At 39.8% G+C, this 22,928-nt stretch overlaps 1 protein-coding gene across 2 annotated transcripts in view; it reads left to right on the forward strand.

Annotated features, from left to right (window-relative positions):
• The first annotated feature begins 339 nt into the window (after window positions 1–339).
• The window catches only part of LOC148322701 (thyroid hormone receptor alpha), a 50,888-nt gene continuing 28,299 nt past the window's right edge, over window positions 340–22,928 (forward strand). The window contains exons 1-3 of one of the 2 annotated variants that reach the window (XM_088316407.1): window positions 340–544; window positions 9,037–9,101; window positions 15,021–16,156. The gene's annotated coding sequence lies outside the window, so the exon portion shown is untranslated. The remainder of the gene's footprint in view (window positions 545–9,036; window positions 9,102–15,020; window positions 16,157–22,928) is intronic. The other variant, XM_088316406.1, reaches the window with a different exon arrangement.

Consider the following 22,928-nt stretch of genomic DNA (forward strand, 5'->3'; position numbering starts at 1 on the left):
TTTGTTGCTAACTTGGAGTGGATATTCCACGATGGTTTCATATATATATATATATATTTTTTTTTTTTTTTACAAACTCCTCCTTTATTAGGTTTATAACCTTTGCAATTCCCCACCACTGCACATACACAATTCATACATGCATGTTTTTTTCCGGACCATTTGTGCGTTTCAGAAAATCTGAATCACAAACGTTTTCCGCCCCCTGGCCTAGTTTTGTAATTATGGTTGCTCGGAAAAATATAGGATCATGTCCCTTTAATTCCACCGGCATTCCCAAAGATTTATGCAACTGTCGCCTGCAGTAACTCCTTGCTCCACCGCTAGAGGGCAGCTCTGAGCCTCGTGACGAATCATCCACAGCCGAGGCAACCGCGCTCTGTCCTGACCAGCATTCGGCCGCACTCACTGCACAGGCATGGGGGAGGACGCAACGCGCAGACACAGATCGTTGCAGTGGCTTTGACAGTTGCGGGCACACACGCCGCCAGTCAGCGGAGGGAAGTGGGCCAACAGGGAGAGGCTCGGACGCCTTTTCGAGACGGTAAATGCACCTCCACTTGCATTCACCACGTATTTTTGTCGGTGTTTTCCGCCGGCTTTACCCCGTTGGCGTCGCGGAATTGTTGACGGTTCGGCTTAGAGTGCAGCCTGCTGAGTGTTTGTCTTATGAGGTCCACCTTCTCGAGAACATTCAGTGACGACTGTTGTGTTCATGGGGCCACGGTGCAAGGTGAGCGCTGTCCTCACGTCAACCGGGTCGGCCTGCCTGTGCCCTGTATGGTAACATGACCTAAACGTGAATGTATACATGAGCTCAGTCTGTCTCCTACTTTGCGCTTCCTCGACTGCTGAAACGCCCTAAGACCGTATATGCATACAAAGAGCACAGTGTTTTTCTTAATAGAGGAAAATATATGTGAAAATAGTGTTTTGCCCTTAAAAATGGCTGAACGTGTTGCCTTTAAGGAAGATGGGACAATCGTGTATCCCACCGAGTACGTCGGTGCAATGTAATGCAGTCCAACAGCAACAACAAGTCAACATTTATTTGGAGATGAATTGTTGTCAGTGTCAGAAAAGCAGCCTATATGTTTGTAAGGTGCTCTTGCGTTATGCAACATTATGTATATATATTGCCATTTGTGTGTAAATGTGGTGCTTGGTCATAAAACTGTCCCAAAAGTGTTGCATGAGAACAACACTTGATATACTGTAATTTAATGCTGTCCACTTCGTTATGCAGAACCACAGTACAGTACACACTGTACTGTACACAACTGACAACGTCATGCCTGCTTGGCTCTTGCACCACCACTCTGATAAATACTGAGAGTGGTTATTAAAAATGGGCTTACCTCTTTAAAGGCTTTCAACTACCAGAGACAAGTATGGATACAAAAGACCCAGTGTTGTTTCGAAGAAGAGTTGATATTGTGTTTTGCTTTAAAAAATGCATGAGCATGTTGCTGTTATTAAAAATTTGATTTAGTGCAATGTCATGTGATCCTGCAACAGCAATTCTACTTGAATGGACAATTTGTTAACAGTTTCTGGATTTTTTTTTCTTTCAAGGTGTTTTTATTTTGTCTCACGAGAAGCCCTTATAAGGTGTCACTGCCCTTGTGAACCACATTGTGAATCGAGCCGTGATTGGTCTGGCACAGTGTGTGACATTGATATTGAGTAGGCATTAATGAAGGCAGCCACCTCATGAGGTGGACTGAGCAGAGGAAGGATGAGAAATAGTGATTCTGGCCGTAAGTGATGGGTCCTCGCTCTCACTCACTTCACTAATATCACCCGGTGCACGAAGGAAGGTGTCAAGACACATGATTCACTTCACGGAGACCTCGCTGAAAAACAGACGAAGCAAGATGCTGAAGCAGTTGGACTGGGCCTCTAATATTTTGGGGAAAACAATTCATTAGTTGAGACAATGAGTTGCAAGTGTCTTTCTCAACAGCATTTACAAGTACAGGACATGACCCAGCCACTGGGGAGAGACCAGTAAAGTGGGAACAAGGTCGAGTTTGGCAGGAGATTGCCAACAGTTACATGAGTGATGTGAAGTAGCTTGGCCACATTTTTCGTAGATTATTGTGAGTTGATGGCAGACGCGTTTAAGGTCCATTGCTGTAGTTTAATGCTTCTCGGTGACCACACTGCAGCGCAGTCGTGATCTGCAGGCTGAAAAGAAATTGCATGGTTGAGCCACGATGTACAATGACAGGAACTGTCTCAAAGATAAATCTCGGCCATAATTTGCACTTTGTGGATAATTATTCAAATATATGCAGCTTTGGGGTGTCACATGAATACATTTGAATCAGAAAAATGTCTCCCCATACATAGTACAGAGGTCAGCTTACTATATAACATGATTTATGGCATGGTAAACTATAAATAATAACAGCCCTTGCCATCTGCTTACTTTTCTATTCATGTAATTTAAAAGCTGGTTGGGATTTTTTTCTAAATTATCTGGCGTGTAACTTGCTGGAATAAACAGGAATTGCTCGGAATTGATGCAACTGTACATGCAAGGACACAATAAAAAAAAAAACAATGCAAATATCCATTAAACAGGATTTCACCATTATTAATTTTCTTCTTTTATTCATTATTAATCCACTGTAAGACGGAACAACGCTTGAATTAATCATAACACGCCAAAGCTGTTTGAAAATATCCGCAGTACAGTTATATGTTTACATCTAAAGCTATAATCTCCGCTTTGCATGCCAACAGCCAGACATGACCTCCTTTGACGTCCATTGCAACCCCCCCCCCCCCTTGCGCCCCCGCTATCGCAATGTTCCCATCCAGCTTAATTGCTGGAAGGCTCCGTTCTGGTTTTCTGAGGTTAATGCTCAATGTATAGCGCTAGGGCGTGTTTGTGGAAGGGGGTTGTGGAGGGAAGGGGGTGGAGACAGGAAAGGAAAACCAGTCTCCTCCACCCCGCCCGCCTCTGTCTGAGAGAAATCAGTTACATAAGAGTCCCGCGATGATCCACCGCTTGCTTACGTCACAAAGGTGGGGGGTGGAGCCAGTTTGCCAGGTTAGCAAAATACGCTTTTTACCAATCTGTTGTGTAATTGAAACGCAGACCGGAGGGTGGTCTTAAATGTGTATCCGCCGTTATAATCCTATATACAATTTTCATAAATCATGCACCAAGTGTTGATGATACATTACGTTACATTAATGAGTAATCCCCAAGGATTTAGTCGAGCCCACTTGACTTTAAATATAATAGGCCGACTCCGCACCGAAAATTGACAAGTGAAGAAGAAACCTTTTCGAGGTGAAACGTCTTCAGCAACCAAGAAAATTCCGAGGGTCTTTATTCAACCTTTGCGGATCGTCATGACTTGGAATGACTGACAATCGACGCAGACACTCACAGTCACGAGAAAGGTACTTTACGTGAGGGCAATAATCAGCTCAGCGCTATCCTGTCTGGCTGCGGCTACTGCGGTTTCACTTCGAACTACATTAAATTTCGTTCTGCCAAATGCAAATGGCAAACAGACACAGTCATTGAGTCCGGCTTTGTAGTCGAATTTAACGTTAAACAGATGAAGAGCGAAATATCCAAACTATGACTTAATTACGTAAAAATGAAGTATGGGCTGTAGGAAATCGAATACTTTTTCCAATGCATGCAATATTTTTGATACATTTTGTGCTTGTGGTTTGCTTTTTCTGTCTTCAAATTTGTTGACAGTATTTTTTAAAATAGTTTTAACAAGAAGTGTTTAAACTATGTGGGGTCACATGATCTCTTTATCGCAGATTTCCAGACTGGAACGTATTCACCGTGAACAACGGTGGTTCTCTGTATAGTTTCATTTTTTAGTAAATACTTGAGAGTGTCAAACACGCCAGAACATAGTTGTACCTCTGATTTGTTCGGGTTTTCAAAAATTGTTCCCATAGCAAATTAATTAATTAAAAACAAAATGTCAAGTGAAAAGTAAAACAGATGATCTTTTGACGCCTGCTGAACTGCAGACTTAACAAGTCATAGCTTCACTTCACTCATGACTTGTTAACTTAGCCACATTTAGACTAACATGACAACACAATAAGGATACAAGTGAATTTTACAGGAAGCAGTGCAGGAAATGAATACAGACTGCTGGCGATAAATATATATTTTTTTAATTGCCCCATTTTGTCATGCACAAAGGTGTTTAAAATCTAGATTATTAATCATTTAGAGTTGTTTTCAGCCCAAATGTTGGTTGAATTCCAAATTGTGCAACGGTGACAATAAAATGTGATGAGAGCTTTTGTTAAAAAGATCTTCAGAAGTCTAGGAACAAAAAAAAAAAAAAAAAGATTGATTCACTACAACACAGCCACGATCATTTGCATCAATCAAAACACTTTGGTCGGAAGCATTTCCTTGAGGTCTGCTATTATTTGATCAGCAGCATGCGGGAGATTAGGTTAGACAAATGAACAAATGCATCCGAGACACAAATTGGTGCAATGGAATAAAAGAAAGAAGCACAATATTGATATTGTTTAACTGAATTATATCGGAAGGGAAATGTATTTGAGAGGACACATCAAGGACGGAGAAAGAATAACTGTTTGAATGAGAACATGCCATTCCTCATATCACATGGTACGAAAATAGACCAATAAAATCCCGTCGACAAATGTGAACTTAGGGTGGAACACCAACGCAATCCATTCAAAATGCTCGACAGTTTTAAGAGTGCTAAAGAAACATTATGGAGGTTAAAATCAAAATATGATTTACTCACATCTAACAATTCACTGACACGCTCATTGTGAGAAACTTAATCGGTATCCGTGTCTGTGAATAGCGTAAGTTCTCCTGTTTTGCTTGGAAGATTTCCTCTTCAACCACAAATACATTTTTTGCGTCTTCAAGTGATTGACAGGTAACGGGAGGTGGCGCGTGACAAGTCGGGTCGAACCGTTCTCGTTTGCGGGAGAATCGTTTTTTTTTTTGTTTTTTTTTAATAATGAAATCGTAAAAGCAACTGAAAATAAAATTCGTTTTATGACCTTTTTTTCCCTGAGACATTTAATTAATTGCATATTTGTTTGTTTTATCGAAAATCCTGCGTACCCCCTGGGGTTCCTTCAGGTACCCCCAGACCTGATGAACATCGTTAACCAAGAAAGTGCTGAATATTTTTGTATAATTAGATAACGGTGTAAGAAAAAAAAAATCAAATTGTCAGTGTTAATTAAACGCGGAAATGATTTTCTGCTGACCCAAGATTTCTGGAGTTCGGTAGACCGGAACTTATTCCCGCCACTCCAGTATATGTTTTATAGACCAATTAAAGTACTGCGGGAAGAATTTTAACTTGTGACTTTCAGAGATCTCTTGGAGTGATTTACGGACAGTTGTAATGCGTTTCACTTGTTTAATTACCATCGTACTCAGGCTACAGCATACTGGTGGAGTTTTTCTTTTTTTTTTCTTCAGACCTGGGATGGCATCATTGCACAGCAACCATGAATTCAAACATGAAGTTCCTCGGGAAGACATTTTGAAACGGCTTTAATTATTGACTTTGTGGAACAGAAAGCGTGCAACCACAGCCGAACAAGTTTCATTTAAATTCCCATTACCAACGGTATTCTTATGCTTATGTGAAGAGCACATAAAAAAAAAAAAGCTGATAGTCATCAAAGTGGCTAGACATTTTAGTGGAAAATTGCGTTTCAAATACCATTGCGTTGACACGTTCTCGATCTCGAGTGAAAGATTATTCGTCACCAATTTGATGTTGTCTTGTTCAAGGTGACTGGGAATTTTTTATTTATTTTTTTAATACACCTCAGGGGGCGGCTATTTTGTTACTTGCGCTTGACTGAAAATGACATTGCAGTGGCCTTAGGGCTCAGCTTGCGAATGTCACATGACCATACCCAGATAACAGGTGAGCCGTGATTGGTCGTTACTTGAGCCCTAGAACAGAGGTGATAAACACATTTTTCGCGCCGGCCACATCATAGTTTTGGTTTCCCTCGGTGGGCCATTATAACATTGAACTCATATAAATCATCATATTATGACGGATATCGCGTTTTTAAAATCAGAATCCAAGAAAATGCTGTTTGTAATATTTTATTAAAATTGAAGACAATTTGCAATTTTGGTATTTTCGCACGAAACATAAAGTTGTGCATGATTTGCCTTTGTGGGCCCCATAAAATGATGTGGCGGGCCGGATCTGGCCCCGGGCCTTGAGTTTGACACCTGTTCCTTAGACACTTTGATGTCATTTTTCAGCTGACAGCTAGCGGCGAAAATGCTGGGTGGATTTTGGTGTTTGATTTATAAAAGCAATAGTGATCAGAATGCCGTGTTTAAACTTGCAAGTGTAGGAAAAGTTAAATCAAAGCAACATCCCTTATTTATAAGAGTTCAAATCTTCAGGCTAGACTACATTACATTAGATGAATGGAGTTGAAACAATACGATAAAAACTGTGAGTGAAAGTCAGCTGCGGGTAAACCTGATGTTTGTTTAGTAATTTCTTAGTTTTCTTTTAGTTCCTCTGAAGGATTTGCTAAGCTTACAAGGTCAAAGTTATTGAGGAAATCTGAGCCATGTGATTTTTACCTGACCTGCAGTCTGAGCATTCAGATTGTTACACTAGTTCCTCCTTTAATGCAATCGGATTTTAGATTATCGAGCAAAACAACGACGCTCACTGTTCTTTTCGTTTCCCCGGAATTACCGTTATATGGGTGACATTGCGATTGCGGCGTCTCACGCAACACATCTTCGGAAACGTCAGCGGATTTTTAAATTTCAGGTTGAGCAATGGAACGCTTTAAATGTTGGATTGACTGATTTAATGTTAGTCAAAAAATGTCAGGAAACGGGCCAATATTTAATCAAAACATTTCCCGAAATCCAAACTATCAATCCATGAAGGCTATTTGTCTGCTTTCATGAAAGACTCGGGAAATCACGAAATATTTACATTTGAGAGGCTCAAATGAGAGGATTTGGATTTGTGTCCAATAATCTTGCTAGCAGTAATGATGTTACCAGCACTTCATTTTTGTGTTCAGTGTTGCCATTGGATATTTGATTATCTGGCAGCCAACACACTGTGAATCAACTTGCGAAGTAAAAATATTCTTCAAATTTCCGCTTATTAATTCATTGACTGCCAGTAAAATGAAATGTACCTTTTGACTTCTATACGCGTCAATGGCAGTGAATGGGCTCATTAAATGTATTCCTGATTATGGCCTGACCGATTAATCGGCCTGCCAATTAAATCGGCCAATTATAGCCCTTCTCCAATCTTCTAATTTCATCAGATGATATTTGCCGAGTGTTTTTGCCCTGTATGTTCACTGAGAATTGACATAGTTGTACACGGATAACAAAGAACTCATTAATCATTAGCCTGGAAATTAGATTAGAACTTTGAGTCCTCACTATTTGTAACATACGTTTATGCGTTGAATTCAGTCATTGACTTCACTCTCCTGTCAATGAGGCATGAATCTTGATTTTAACAAGTGATGCTTTGGAGCAATTCATGCATAGTGGGGAAAAAAAACGTATGTAAGTATGTATATATATTTGGAGTGCCACATAAATGAGAGATCATCAGGTATGCCGCAGGAAATTATGCAGCGTCAGTTATTTGGATGAAAAGTATTTTTTTCAATAAAAAAAAAATATTATTTTCTTTTGGGGGGGGGGGGGTTAGTTGATCTCTGACAACCTCCAACAGCAGCAAAGCCGAACAATCAAACGCTCTTCCACTCAACGACAGAAGGTACATAATTAACCTGCGTTTCCACTTTTTGTAAATCGTTTTTACAAAGTGGTGTGCCGTGAGATATTTTCCGATTGGAAATATGCGCCTTGGCTCAATAAAGGTTAGGAAAGACTGACGTAAATCAAACATAAATGTGATAGTTAAATAAGGTACACATTCAAGGAACTACGCGTAACACAAACACATATGCTGTTTAATGACAAGGCTGTACGTCTTTATGACTTCCGATAATTAAATGGATTGTATTGTATCATGCGATGCGCTCGTCACTGATGTGAAAGAAAGTCTGCCGCAAAAGTGTTTCAAGATGGGCGGGAGGGGGGTTGCTGTCTGTTTCTCTACCGGACATTTGCGTTTTCTTTTTTTTTTAAATTTTTTTTTTTAATTCTCTTTGTATGCAGTTTCGCACACAGTGCTTAATTAATTATTCATTGGTCATGCCAGATTTTCTTCTTTGTGCCTTCTTTCTTCTTTCATAGTTTTGTTTGTTGCCCGCCAGTTCTCAGCCTGTCAAAATATCACATTCATTGTTGTCAATTCCTCGGCCGAACGCCATTCTTTACTGCTTTTCACAGCAAATTTAGACAATGTTATTTCAATCAAGTATTCTGACGAACAAAAGGCTTTGAAAATGGTGGAAGTCTCCTCTCGTTTAAAAGTATTATTGAAACAAGAAAACTAGCATGATGCAGAAACTGTTTCTCTGTATTTATTTGACATTTTCCTCTATTTGTCTTTTCTCTTGATTTATTTATTTATTTATTTTCATTTTCCGCTTGGTCGCTGTCACGATTGTCCTATTTCTATTGATTGTTTTACATTTGATCCATGTTTAAATATGTAAAAGAGGACTTCATGAAAGTGCTATGCAAATCCAATTTGATTTGAACATTGACAAATAATCACATTCGCGTGTACCCTGCAGTTTGTCTTCAGTTTATGGGCAACTGCTGCCAAAAATGTTGGCGGAAAAAAAAGTTGGCAACACTGAAGACTCGTTGCTGGCAACAAGTCAAACAAAAATCACCACTTTCGAACGAAAAGAATGACACATTTTCTGTTTTTACAGTTTACTTAAGACTTTGCGAGTGCCTTGCGAGTGCTAGGCTTCGCGGTTCATGTTTAATTTTCTTATTTGATGATTTAAAAGTGTAAGTATTTTATTCTATACCACTTTTGACCAAATGTATCCTTTCTAAGACTGTTTCTTCTTTTTCTTTTTTCATTGCAGAATATGCTGTTTGTTTGTGCAATATGAAGAGTGTCAGTGAGGAAACCTGCCTCTCAAAGGACCAGGTTAGTTCACAGCTCATTCTCAAGTGTTTTTAAGATGAATAAAACACGGGGGGTTGCATGGCTTTTCTCCCACATTGCAAAATCATGCATTTACGTCAACTGAATTGTCCACCGGTATCGGTTTCAGTGTGAATGGTTGTTTGATAAGCGCCCTGCAATTGATAAGTGACTGGTAAAGTATAAGTACGCCAATCACCAATAGTCAGCTGGAATAAGCGCCAGCTCATCCGCGACTCTCTCGACACACATGCTCATAAGTGGTGCATAGGTGCGCATATGCACTGAATTTGTGAACTGTACACCGAATTCAAGTCTGCCACTGTACATTTGCCTACCAAGCGTTTAGCTTGCCGTTTTCTTTTTTTTCCTGTCTGTGTTTTCTGAGTGGAAGTGAGAGAAGATGTGCGCTTGTTTTATATGCAGCCGCTGCCGTTCCAATGCCGTTTCCCCTGTCAGCGCGGCCTTTATGAACTGCTCTGTAATAAACAGCCAGAGCTACTGTGAGGCGGAACAAGTTACCCGTTGACAAGCATATATATATATATATATATATATATATATGTATATGTATATATATATATATTTATTTATTTATATATATTTATTTATTTATATATATTTGTTTATTTATATATATTTATTTATTTATATATATATTTATTTATATATATATATTTATTTATATCTATATATTTATATATTTATTTATATATATATATTTATATATTAATTTATATATATATATTTATTTATATATATATATTTATATATATATATATATATATATATATATATATATATATAGTGGTGTTATTTATTCTAAACATTATGTAATTAGGAATGAAAGAATGTGTAGGAATGGTTTGATGTCTGAAGTGTAGAGTTTTTTTTTTGTATATGTGTCATTCCCAAAAGAATTTCCTTTACAATTGCCGAGGTAGCCCTCCGTATCCAAAGAGAGACACAAAAACACCTTCAAATGACAATGTAGCTATTAGCTTCTTTACTGGATTTGCCATAAAGCTCTCCGTACAGATCTTAATGTACCGTTGGATAGACGGTGATAAGAAGCATGTGAAAGTCCAGCCTATACATCTGTGTCAGCATGCAGTCCATAAAGTCATACAAGGTCACAAGCGTTAGAAACTTACCTCTTTAGGAACTCAGTGACCCTGTGGGATATTGACTTTTTGTATAAATAAAACATGTGGGCTCTGAGCGGTGTGGGGGGCATAGTTCTTTGCAACTGTCATCCTGAAGCACAGTTTCTGTCAAAAGAACACATTTTGTTCCAGAAAGGCCGTACATATTGTCCGCTTGGCATTTAAATGAATGTTTCCAGCTGGAGTTGGCCTTGAACGCAAAACTTCACTGGACTAAGTAGAGAGAGAGAGAGAGACAACACAACACATTTGATGTCTTTGCTCCTCGCCTTAAGGAAAGTTGGATAAATAAAGTTGAAGTAAATTAAACGTATACAGACGTTTTCTGTCACGTTTCTTTCTTGAAAATACGTTACAGCAGTTTTTGGAATTCACAACTACTTTACTCTGCTGATTTTGATTGTTATACGTGTGGACCCAAACCTCAGATATTTGTCGATAAACGGTCGTCCTGACTAATAGGAAAGTAGTAATGTGTGCCAGAGGTCTTTGCTGAAGTGATACATCTTGACTGTTCTAAGATCTTTGTACAGTATGTTCAACTGTTTTGGTTCGGTCTGCATGTGACCCGTCGTTCAAATAGGCACGCGCACCTCTTATTCTCACGTTTTCTAATGACGCACAGCTGCGGACCGCTCTGCTAAAGCGAGCCAAATTGGCAGCACACGTGGTTGTGCCGACGAACAGCTATCCTATTCGGTGCTCTTTTCATATTATTTCATTGCTTGTTTATGCACTTTGGATTCTTCGCTTTGCCCGCCAAGAAATTAAAGAGACTGGCAAGCGGCTCCAGATACCTGTTTCGACTGCCAGGATTGACAGCTTGCGTTGCTGAGATTACAACTCGCCTGAAATATGCTACGTTTGAGCAAACGCTTCAGTCTATGTGCATAATATGAGACGGAGTTAAGGATTTTACCTTTAATTTAGGAGCGTTAGAGCCGCGTTTTCTCGGTCGAGTCACATTACCTATTTTCGATTCAAGGAATTAAAGACAATTGAGTGGCATACAGTGGGTACATTTTAGATTCACGCCACATGACTGCGGAGAGGCCGCTAACGTCAACAAGCCGATATGTCGCAGTTCTATGCATAAAGCCGCAACACAACAAAACATTTAAGTCCATTTAAAACACAACCATATTTCTTCAGTTGAGAACAAAACAAAAGACGGGACGTGGTGGGTCCTCCGTTTCCGAACAGATTGTAATTAAGGGCGCCTTTGCCCAACAATGCAAATATAAATGCGACAGAAGAAAACAGCGCACGCTCACAAATGGCGTTACTTGCTTTAGAGCGAACGAGATCAGCATATAAAGAAATGCTGCTGACGTGGATTTCCCAAACAGCCATTGCAACCTTGCGCAACCAGTTGAAAGAGGACATTTTGAAGAAAGAAATGTTAGGATGTGGTTGTGTTAATATTTAAAAAAAAAAAAAAAAAAAAAAGTGGAATTATAGTGATCAGTTTGTTTTATTTTATTTTATTTTTTTTATTTTACTAAGAAAAAATATTGTTCTCATATAGCTGTATCAGTGGCTTAAAAACATTTACCATAAACGTTTCTGGGAAAATTACATTGCTCTTTTTTATTGATTTTGCAATTGTCAGCAGTAAAAATTGTAATATTTTGTCCATAATGAATTTGATAAGCATAATGGCCTCACAGTGCAGAGGTCGTGGGTTCGATTCCGGCTCCGGCCTTCCTTGTGTGGAGTTGTCATGTTGTCCCCGTGCCTGCGTGGGTTTCCTCCGGGTACTCCGGTTTCTTCCCACATTCCAAAAACATCCATGGCAAGTTGATTGGACACTCTAAAGTGCCCCTCGGTATGAGTGTGAGCGCGGATGGTTGTTCGTTTTTATGTGCACTGCGATTGGCTGGCAACCAGTTCAGGTTGTACTGCGCCTACTGCCCAAAAGACAGCTGGCATAGGCTCCGGCACCACTCGAAAAATAATGAAGGTATCAAATTCATTATAGACTAAATTAACTTTTATACGACTGAAAATTGCAAAATTACTAAAGTATCCTTTAAGTCTATAGCAAAAAATAATTTAATTGTCCCGACTGTTCAAGTGTGTGACGCTGACTCGCTCAAAGCATTCCAAATTGTTTAGTCTGCTGTGCGGTTCAGGCCTCATTTAGGGAAAACATTGATTAACGCCGGGTAGGCTTGGCTAATCTGGAATGGGGCCTTGATAATACTGCGAGACAAGCGAAGCTTTGTTTTCATCTGAGCGTATCCCAAAAGCACCACCACACTCATTGTTTTAAGTCTTTCATATACTGTATCTCGCTATTTGGTTCTTGCTGCATGAATGAGTTTGAACCACCAGACTCCTGCTGACAAGTGACCGTGTACTGAACTCATCGTCGGGTTGGGGTCAATGATGCCTCTGCCTTGCCTGCATGATGGCCGAACTGGAGCTAGTGTAGGTTTTGTTCGCGGCAAATGTTGGGAAGTTACTCTGTTGATATTGGGAACTCAACCCTCCCAACTGGAAAATGAAAACAATCTAACTCAAGTGGCAATAGCTTCGGAGCCAGAGTGTAATAGTTCAAGTCCCGCTTTGAACAAATGTATAAAAGACATGCTATTCCTGGCTACTGGCTGCTGCTACTACAAAAAAAAAAATAAAAAACATCAGAATGTGAATTGAATCGAATTGTGTAATAAAATCAAAGCGGTAGTGTATAGTTTTAAAAATGCCATCAAGATTCGATTGTCGCCTCACTTCCCTACCACTCTTCTCCAAACCACCTCTCTCATGCGTTGAAATTGTAATTCAATGGATAGTTTTCGGCCTCGATCTCATTGAGGATGCAAGAATTGGTTCCCAGAGTTGCTGTTTGGAGGCATACGGCCGTCCGTCCTCCCTCATTGATTTTCCTTTTAAAGATGGGCCTGAGGTTCTCCAAAGGGTAGAGGCCAGGGTTTTGCTTCAGCCTTCACAGCTTCATTGATGTTGTAGCATTTGCTGGTGTGTTGTTTTACATGTGGAATATTTTCCTGCTGAATGTACAATTTTTACCATCACTAATTTGGACTGCGGCTATTGATTATTTGATTCATCCTACTTATCCCGATAATGGAGTAATCAGAAAAAAATGTTTCTATGTTAAGGAGCAGTTGTAAGGCATTATAGCAAGATATTTCAGTTGATACTTAAAAAAAACAAAACAAAACAAAAAAAAACGTATCATGATGCCATGATGATCGTCAATGAGATCTAGAATGAACTACATACATGCATGTACAAGTACGGTATATGCTCAACAATGCCGTGAACAGAAATACACTAAGTGTTGGTAAAATAATAAGCATGAAAGCGATACTGTGATCTTGTATTTATTTGTGGTGAACTATTACTCCACTCACACTCATGCATATGCAGTACATTCACGACCCTTTTGTCAGACTTAAAGAACAGTATGGGTGACCTTGAGTGCTGCGAGCTGTGCCAGCACCTGAGCTAAGATCAGAACATCGAAGTGGACAGTGGGTGGCTATATGGTTGACATTTAAGCGAGGGTTGGCTGTAAGATACAAGTGCAAAAAGTATGAATAAATGTGAGAAAAAAGATTATACACATTAAGGCTGGGTAATTCATTGAGATTGCGATTTTTGATTGTGCCTGCTCAGAATTATAAAAGCATTCAAATAGAAGAAACAATTTAAGGTATCGGATGGTGCAATGTGTTTACAAGTTACCCACGTTGTGAAAGTTCCCTGAATGCACCATGTGGCTTGTGCAGCAAGCGTGTGATGTGGATGTGATTCTGCCCTCGCTGACCATGCTTTAAGCTGTTTCATGATATTCCAGTTGGGGTTTACTGTAACACTAAACCACAACCAAAATAATATTACACACATTTTATAGTTAAATCCAAGACATGCTTCGTTTTTTAAAAAATTGGCAGTGCTAATGCGAAAGTCAATGTAAAATTCCTTGGACACGCTAACGGAAAATTAGTAGCAATATTGCCTCAACTAACCAATATTGACAAAAAATAAATAAATAAAAATAAAACAAGCCTTCTGACTATGTTCCTACACATTTTTTGTGTGATTGTAGCTCATCCTGTTAACGTGCAAATATTGTATCCCCATAGGGGGTCATTAGTAATCCCTGCCTTTTGCCGACACTTGTGTGTACATATTGGAAAGATATATTCATCATATGTATTAGCTCGCTCACGTGCGCTATCATTGAAGCCAGTCACAACGGTTGCGCTAATATTAAACTCACACTTTGATGAATGACGCGTTGTTTTTGAAAGGTGCAAAAGTGGGTGCCAAATAAGGTCCGTTGATCTTTTTGCCATATGTCATAAAAACTTGGCAGATTACAAGGGTTTGCCAACGTTTTATGCACTCTATATCGACTGTTAGTTTTTTTTCTGTCTTTTTATAAAGTCTGCAGCACATGAGCAAATTGCATTTCACAAACCGTAATGGGAACGTCACAATCATATGAGGGGGGATAAAAATCTTTACATATGTCACCCACGCATCCATTTTAAATGAATTCCCAAGTCATTTCAAATGATTAGAAGCAGTGTTTTTTTTTTTCGCACCAAATCAGATTGAACCCTTTGAAACAGGACTGCAAATTAATTTAAGTTATTTAAGATCTAATCCAGGCATGTCCCGCTCCTCGAGGGCTGCAGTCCTGCCTGTTTTATATGTCACTTTTTTTTTTTTTTTTAATTGTAGTCATATTCCAATATGTTTCCGTTTTGTCTTCTTTTAGGTGGACCCACTGAAGAAACCTCCCCGTGCAAGTTAGGACAACAACAGGCCATTCAGTAGTAACTTGAAGCGTCAGGCTTTTTTTTTTAAAGAAAAAAACTGGTGCACACTGACTTCCTTTGATTGTGCTCAGGCTGGCACTCTTCTATTCATTGCAGTTAAAACCACCAGCATTATTTTTTTTACATGTTAGAAGATTTAAGAACTTTTTGACAGATTTTTTTTTTTTTCACCTAACCTCTCTCCTCCATCCAGTCGGAAGAAACAACTGCGTTATATTATACCTCCTGTACAAACACAAAAGGATTGAAACGATTATCTATAATATAAATTCCTGTATTTTTCTTTGTGCAAAATTTCTATAAATACCTCGGGAATACTCTCCAGTTATCTACCTCTTCCATCAAAACAGCCAACTCAGTGACCGGAACACAGCAAATCCACAACTGTGACCTCTTACTGCTGTTACCGTGACAACCTGGATTGCCTCTCCAACTCTTCTTGCTGCAATTGTTACAGCCTGCAGTGTCTCTGGACCTGGTACTACCTGCCGGCCTGGATCTGCGCATTGTCTATAATTGTACTTGCTTGAGCCCCAGGTTACCGTACCGTCGAGGCTGCTGTACAGCAGCTGTAGCCTCACCTTTCCGATAATATACCTCAGTTGACAAATCGTTTACACACTCAAGTCAAGAAAACAGAAGGGAACAAGCAACATCTTTCAAAACCCTGGTGCTTCGAATGACCCAATGGACCACCCATTTCAGCATCTTTTATTTGCCTTAGAGACTGGTGTATAGCAACCGAAGGCGGGGGAGTCCTCCAGAGAATCGTTTTGGACTTCACGACGCCTATCTCCTATTTGCTTCTCAACAAGTCTCATTGTCAAACGTTTATGTGGTAGCGCAGATAAGCTATTGCCCGAGAGGCCTTCAGACAAGGCGAAGGTTCCATCCCATTTGAGCTTCCTCTCATCCATTGAAGCCTCCAGAGAAATGCTGAGCGGGAGGACATGAATGCAAGGTAGAGCTCAAACCGCTTCTGAAATTGGACAGTAAAAGACCGAGAAGATTCATCCTGTGTGTCGCAAGCGAGCTCAAGAAAAGATGCCTTAAGAGTGAAGAACGGAATGTGTTGGTAAGTTTTGTATTTTCTTCATTTGTCTATTTCATGATCTATTTTCCTTCTTGTTAAACCTTCTCCACAGGCTGGAATAATAATTTATTGTCACAGTGAGGGGTTGAATAATTACGTAGAATTTTGTGAGCAGTTCCTAACATCTGCTTTCTTCACACCATAAATTGCTTTCTGATTGAACTAATGCACAGTAGAAAATATAGTTAATAGTAAAGAATGTTGGTGACCCCACGAGCGGAGACGTTCCATCAATTTAGCAAAGATTAGTCTTCATCTCACATAAAAAAAAAAGTTTGTTCTAGAATTTTAAGCCTCATCGCTTTCATTTTTTTTTTTTTTACCCCCCCAGCAAATTCCTGCTTGGCTCTCTGAATCTAGTTCTGTTCTAGTCTGTGTTTTTCATTATCAAGTCTTCTGCTTGCTAAACATTGCTGAGTATTGCTTCTAGTCACTGTACTGTTTGTTGCATCCTAATTCCCTCCTGTGGAGAGGGACATTGTCTCTCAAGATTGTCCTGATCTAATATCAGTTGGCCTCCTTGACCGGGAGCTCAGTGCCTCACTCCCTTTAACGAATACTCCCATTTGTTCGCACAGAAGCTTGCATTATTCATGGACATGCATAGGAAGAGAACACAGTGCCATACCAAAGGGCTGCAGACTCACAAGTTACACAAAGGTCATACAGGACAAGTGCAGTTCAGCAAAACACAACTATGTTAAAGGTCGATCAGTCCCCCAACGTATAGAATGGTACAACACGAGCAGCCCTACGGCAACGGTATGAGCTACCGTGCAACCTCAAAGTTTGAATGCCTGAAAGTACAGTTATTCTGAAGCCAGCCAAAATGTAAAGTAACAGTAGTAACAGAGTTTGGGCCCTTGTCATGCGTGGCTTAAGTACATCATGTAAATCTTGAGGTTTTTTTTTTTCACTAGTTCCTCACAAGTTCAGGTCAGCCACAGGTGGACCAGGATTGATTGTGCTCGACATTTCTGGTTCCACTGTATCATTTTGTGTCACTGTGTGCCATCAGAATAGTAATCGTCATGTGAACGTGCATGCTTTATTTGTAATAGAAGCATCCGAAGGATGCCACTTGGCCTACTTAAAAACTCAAACATGACCATACAAACAACCTAAAATTGTGTATCGTATTTTGAAAATGCATTTTTGATCGTATTTAATTATGTAGGCACAGTGATCAGAGGTTAGGGTCTAAATCTGACGGCGGGAAAACAGAACCGTATAGACTTGTATTAGATATTGTTATACAGTATATTAGCAAAGAGAATTATTTTGCCAGAAGAAAAGACATGGACAGATTTGCAACCCCCCCCCCTTTTATCACCATCTGTCATTCCCATATAATGCACTCCATCATTGATAGTCTTCTCACATCATAGCGCCATAACTTACTCCTGTCCTCTGCTTCCAGTTGCTATGGCAACACACTTACCCACCCACCACCACCTGTGGCTTGGATATGCTGTGATGTATAGGAGACTGCGTCAACCAATGAGATTCATGGCTTGGGATAAGAAGATGGGGTGGGGGCTTCCTCACGCACATGTCCTATTGTGTTTCGTACTTGCCAAAAAAAGGAAGAACAAGACGGTACCATGATATTTGTCAATGTGGAAATGAACATCAGTGAGTGACCCAGTTCTGCTGTTGCAAAAAGTGCACCAGGGACAAACTAAGACAGGATGAAATCCCATTATCTTATATAGTGTGTGCGTGCGTGTGTGTGTGTGTGCACGAATATGGTATGCATAGATACTCAGGCACAAGTAAATGGGCCATTAGATGAGTCATCCACTGTCTGTCCGTGGACTGTAGCTGCAGTCATGCTGCTTGATGGTTTGCGTGAATTGTTGTTTATCTAATCGATAAGATGAGTTGCAGAGACAATCATTTATGATGAATACATCACCGGTGAAGCTGACACTGACAATTATAAGTCCTGAGATCCCAAAAGCCCCTTATCCGTTGAACTGTACTTAAAAATCTCCCCACAATTCCAAGCTACTATCTACAAGGTGCCATACTGTATGTGTTGAACCTTGGCAGCCAGTGTTTGTAGCGTGTATGGGTGATAGATTCATTATCACTGATCAGGGTTGTTATTGTTTTGGAATATTATTTTTATTTTATACCTATTTATAACAGGTAGTTTTTATTTATTTATTTTTTATTTATTTATTTTTTTTAATTTTTATTTTAGTTTTAATTAGTTTTCAGGGTGGCTTTGTTAGTTTTTATTTGCTTTAGTTTTTTCAAAAACACAATTTTAGTTTGGTTTGAGTTAGTTTTAGTGTTAGTTTTATTTTTATTTTTTTTTATTGTTTTACTTGTGTGCAGGAGTTTTAAAAGATACCATGGTAAGAATTGTCGTAAAAATTCAACAAAATTATTTTTAAAACGGTACAGTTTAATTAAATAAAGCTAGTTTACCAAGTTGCCAATTGCTAAAGTGGATTTGTGGCTTGTTTGAGAGGTATTAAACCTGGGTGTACAGTGTACTATATTTTTGTGAACGGCATATATTTTATTCATGTGTGAAGCATGGAAAGAAAATAAAAAGGAAAGCACTTACGTCCTAGCGTTACCGTATTGTGGGCTCAGTTAAATAACAAAAGGTAGGGATCCATTTGTATGCTGTACATCTTCAACAACAACCAAGCCCGAGAATTTATCTGAACAATCAGTACCTTGCCTGCTCTACAGCATGTCTTGTTTTAATATTTAGCGGTTATACCTTGTTCAGCTCCTGTGTGGTGTTGGTCTGTGTTAAGGTTAGAGTCAGGGTCCATGTTCAGAATGGAAAAGAAAAACACATTTATAAATGAATATTAAATCATATTTCACTAGCATTACTTATACACAATGTAGTGTATTAATAGTACATTCTTCAGACTGAACACAGTGAAAAATTCCCATTTGCAAAGTCTGCACACCCCAGTGAAATAGGAAAAAAAAAGGACGAATTGTTCACTTCAAACACTTCATCCGCGCCGCCTTGCATGCATTCGCGCCCGACCGAACTGCCTTGACTATTTTAGGTCAGCACCGCCAGAAACGGTCAACTTATTTCGTTCTCACTGCAGCAATGTAAAATAATAAAATCTAATAAAATGACCCCTTATAATCGTGCAGAATAGTTCTGTTCTCGCTTGATTTTGAAACTCCATGCAATTAAAATAAGGTTTCAACAAGGCCGCCCTTTTGTGATCTAAAATCAGAGTGGGATCATACGATACAATCAGTTTAAAAATGGCCATGTTATTAGCTGGAGTTGTGCAACACTACTTTTCGACTGTAATGTTCAGTGTGTTAGAATGAATGTTAATAACTTGCAATGCAAAAAAACCCCCAATAAAAATAGAGGAACTCAAGTGTCTGCACTCTATTCTGTTTAGAACTCCCAAAAAACATTTATTTTACATCGCATCACATTCTTGTCAACATGTTGCCTTTCACATCACCGTCAGTGTCACCTCTTTAGTATGCAAGGAACTGCAAAGGGGCGTTGACCACCTGTCGATTAGCTTTTCTGCCTTTGTGATTCCACCTTGACTCCCTTATTCCTAGTCTCTCTATGACAGTGCAGCGTAACACTCCGTCGTCCCATTTACACATGAAAGTTGAGACAAATGAGTTTCATAGAGTTAGCCTTCTATTTGACCTACGCTGGACTGTCCACGTTTGATCAGCTGCGGGGTCCATTACACAGCAGCAGGGCGTTAGCCTCGGCCGAATGAATTACACGGACATCCGAGGGTGAGTGCAGACATTGTAACACCTTAACATAAGGAGAGAGAATAGGTGAGGACAGCCGTAGCAGAATTATAGCAATCGCAAATCTCACACTGGTGGAACAGTGGAGAAATTAAAAAATGGGACAAGCGTGGGCGAGATGGGAGCAAAGTGGATTATGTGGAAGAGGGGAATAGAAAGTGTTCAGGTGCGTCAGAAATGTTCCAGGACTGGTGTTACCAAAAGTTATATTTCAAATCCGAACCTAAAAACAACAGGTTATCCCCTTCAAATGAATGTCCCTGACGTCGAATGTACTTGCCCAGCCGTCTCTGCCACTTCTTCATACACTCCTGGAAGGATTCTTCCCGGATCCTCCATAGCCTTCAAACTGGGTCCCCTTGATGGCCTTGAGCTTGGAAAAGAGAAAGCAATCACCCCGAGCCAGGTCGGGTGAGTCCAGTGGTTGTTCCTAGACAGCAATGTTCATGTTGGCTAAGAACTGTCAGATCCTCAGGGCATTTTGAGCAGATGCGCAGAATAGCGCAGCAGATCGACAAGCGGATCAGTGCAGCCGCTGCAGTGCTGCGAATTCTGTACTGCCTGCCGTTGTTCAAAAAGAGCTGAGTCGAAAGGCCAAGCCCTCAATTTACCGGTCCATTTATATTCCTACCCTCACCAATGGTCACAAGCTGTGGGTCTTGACTGAAAAAACAAGATTCCAGATAAAAGCAGTAGAAATGAGTCTCCCTTTGAGATTGAACGAGAAGTTGGGTCATCCAGAATGGGCTCTGGGTAGAGCTGCTGTTCGAAATAAGCCAGATAAGGTGAATCGGGCATCTGATCAGGATACCTCGGAGATGCCTCCTAGCTGAGGTGTTCCGGGCATACCCCACTGCAAGCAGGCCCCGGGGATGATCTAGGATATGCTGGAGGGACTTTATCTCCCGATATGCGTTTGGAAGGCGTCAGGGCCCACCAGGATGAGCTAAAGCTGCTGCCCCTGCGACCTGACCTGATGATGATGATGATGTCAATTATTTTTTTTTGCCATTAACTCATCAATCCATCCCTCGAATGGTTATCATTGGCTGGCTTCTGCTATTGTTGCACAGCAAGCCTGAAATGCGGTTTATAATTGACGGTACGTTTTGAGGACAATCGTCAAAATGATAATTGCGTCTGCGTTGAGCTGTACGTACGTATGTTTCACAGCTGTGTTTTCTGGCGCCATTTGAAATCTTCAGTCAATGAGTTCTAATGCTTTCAGATTTAATTGAATCACTCAGCCTATTATATGGCTATGCACTTACTCGCGTAAGTATACACACTCTTGCAAAAATCTTTCAATTTAAAAATGTAACACAGCCAACAGAAAGGATGAGACGACGAATTTCACACTCATTTTTTTATTGAAACTGAAAATAAATACAAAACAATCCAATCAGTGGAACAAAACGCCATCTAACTTTCTGCACTGCACTTTTACAAGCAAATCAAATTATTCAGCAAGTGCATTCAGATGTCAACCAGAAACCTTTTTTGGAACACACTTCTGGTTGTATTAACTGTAAAACTCATAAAATACACAGACAGAGGAGCGTCACTGCATACTAATGTACGGTTTGTGTGCATGCACAACTGTCTGTGGGTAGATAAACCGTTATATAAACACTCTTGCTGAGAATTGAACCCATTAACACACACAGGTACACACACACACACGCGGATTTTCACGATATAGTCTGCAAGAGTGGAAAAGCAATTAATGTAGTTACGGTATACGGGCTGAATATTGGAGCCAATGTGGCAAGTGAATAATGTCGCTGGGCGGAATGTGGACTGGCTAAAATGGAGGGATGACAGCATCGACAAAATTAAATGAGGGAAGCCAGTGATAAGATTAGGTTAGAGTGAATTAAATTAGGATTTTATTGTCATGAATACTTTTAAACACGCATTAGACTATTAGTGCAGCTTTGCAGCTTCCAGAGAGCTATTAGGTGGCTTTCCTTGTTCCGTGGCCTGTTCTGTCGGGAATCGGAAGCCCGAATACAGTAATAGAACCATTACTACTACTTAAGTCGAGTCTTTTCAAAATCTTTGTGCCGCGCATTTTACGTTGAAGTCTTCAGACATTCTGTCCACGGATAAAATGTTATCTCTGCAAGTTTAATATAAAATACAGTGGCGTATTGCACAGCATAAAACGTGGTCTAAGGCGGCCTGGATGCCGTTCTAATTTGTCATTTATCAAAAGCTAGAACGTTTGATAAATTTTCCCGTTAAGAAGGTTAAAAATGAGTTGGTCCACGGATGTTTTATGTTGCCCTCCTCATTTGCCATGTAATCAAGAATATTATTGGAGGTACTATATAAAAAGACAAAGCCATGCTTATTGACGTCAGTGAAGGGCGCCTTTAGTGTCTTTGACGGATGAATAGTGTGCATTTCCTTTCTCATGTTTCAAGTTCTCATTTCTTCAAGTGTGGTGGTTTCGCTTTCTATCGCCCTTTTGTGGCCAAAACAGTTTCAAGTACAAAGTTATATGGAAATGAGCTCATTAGGAGTGCGCCAGCAACTTACCTGTCTGTTGGAGTTGATGTAGCTGCTTCCAAATTGAATTCGCAGAGCACAGCCAATCATATGGTAAATACGCCGCAAAGTAGATTTCATCACTTATACTTAGAACATTCTGTAATGATTAGTTTTTTTGAATGCCAGCTTCAAAATCATGTTGGTGGTACATTGAATATGGAGAGGATTGTCATTGCTATGGCAACCCATGATGACCTACTTTATTGGTAGCGCTTTACTGTTCAGTGTTGTAAGCAACACTTGTATAAACTTTGCAGTATGCGAAATTCTTGAAGTTTTTTTTTTTTTTCTTTTTAACTCTGGTCACCTACAGTTCACCTATTGTTCAACATATTCAATGGCTGGTCCATTTTATTTCCCGTGATTACCTTGAAGTCCATCATCAGTATGAAAGATGTTTGTCCACTCTGAAGTA

Source organism: Idiotropiscis lumnitzeri, chromosome 15 (genome assembly GCF_059441095.1).
Source record: "Idiotropiscis lumnitzeri isolate Australia: NSW breed Sydney's pygmy pipehorse chromosome 15, RoL_Ilum_1.0, whole genome shotgun sequence".
NCBI lineage: Eukaryota > Metazoa > Chordata > Actinopteri > Syngnathiformes > Syngnathidae > Idiotropiscis > Idiotropiscis lumnitzeri.